The following is a 1,588-nucleotide window of genomic DNA, read 5'->3' as shown; positions in this document are numbered from 1 at the left end:
TTATGGCTTTTATGGTGAGACCAACAAAAAAAATAAAAAGCTTTAGATTCTATGCCTTAAAGCATTACTTAATAGTTATAAAGCTATTGATGATCATGAAAACCGTTATTACAGACACTCTTTAAAAACCCACATTTGTTGCAGGTCTGTGTAGAGATTAACTCTTTGACTCAGTTCTCATTAAAAACTTTTAAGCATCACTTTAATTTTTGCAAAATTTTACTATCTCCCATATTAATTGTTCATATCTGATCTCTTTCCATCTTCACTTCTTCATGAAAATATCTTCTTCTTCCTTTCTTTTCACCTTTTCCTATTGAAGCAAACTGGAATCTTGATAAACCCTGGCAGTGAATAATGAATTCAAAATTGGAATAGATTAAGGTTGTGAGTTGAACGAATGGGGTTATATGATCATGAACTAACTATATATTGTAACGACCTTTATTGAAACAAATTACAAGAAGTATATATGGTTTCTTTTTATAGAGATTTTCACTTTTCTTTTCCACAAAGAATTTATAACAATCTTGACAATCGTGCTATGATTAAGAGAAAGTCTTGGACGGTGGCCGTCGATGTTTACCTTCACAAATATAGTAATAACAGATGATTATGGTAGTTGTAGAAGCAATTGCTAAATTTAGAGATTGTGGGGTTCCATTGATCACAACAGTTGGAATTTGTAAATGGTCATTAGTAGCATTTACAATCAATGAGGGCAAGATACCACCTATACATCTCTAATCTCTATGCAGCAAACTAACTAAAAATAACTATACTGAAGAAGCCAAATGTGCAGAAGTTATTTATTGTGTTTGGTGATCATTTACAGGGAAGATTCAAAGCACTATTTTTTCTTTTTATCTGCTCATGTGTCCAAATTTTAAAATGTCTAATTTCACCTTATTAGAAATTAACAACGCAACATAATAATGATTGTAAAAGAAAAACGAGAGGAAATTATATATACATTGAACACAATGATTTAAGTGGTTTACTAAAGTTGGTTTGTTAGGCCCGCCCAAACCCATCGAGCCAAGACAGGGCCAGTAATTAGGGCCGGGGCCGGGCTGAGTTGAGGGTTTGTTAGGCCTTGGCAAAGCGGGTTGGGTCTGGGCTGAGTTAAAAGATGTTAGGGTTGGGTTAGGGTTTAGGGCAAAGGCAGGCCCATCCTGGCCTGTTGACACCCTTACTGCTCATTAACCCAACCGAAGAAAAAATCATTTGACACACCACGTACGGATTTGACTTTCCTGCTAATAATAATATTGTTAAGAAAAAAAAAACTCTGTCCAACAGTGCACGCCTACGTCCAAAACATCATCATCAATGCTAGTTTAGATTTTAGCAATAGTCAATCCCATAACTCTTTCCAACTAAAAAGTAGACTATGAATAAAGTAGAGGAGCTTTGAATCACCTTAATTTACCCTTTATTAAATAATGCTTTAGGAGGAGAGGAGCCCTCATGCATCTATTAATTTCCTATTAAGCAATTAGTAGTCAAGTGGATTAATGATTTCACTTGGAAGTCAGATAATCCTTAATGGTTTCCTCATCTATCCATGATAACTAATAATTAATAA

This window comes from Telopea speciosissima, chromosome 3 (genome assembly GCF_018873765.1).
Source record: "Telopea speciosissima isolate NSW1024214 ecotype Mountain lineage chromosome 3, Tspe_v1, whole genome shotgun sequence".
Lineage (NCBI taxonomy): Eukaryota > Viridiplantae > Streptophyta > Magnoliopsida > Proteales > Proteaceae > Telopea > Telopea speciosissima.
This window is presented reverse-complemented; position numbering follows the sequence as displayed.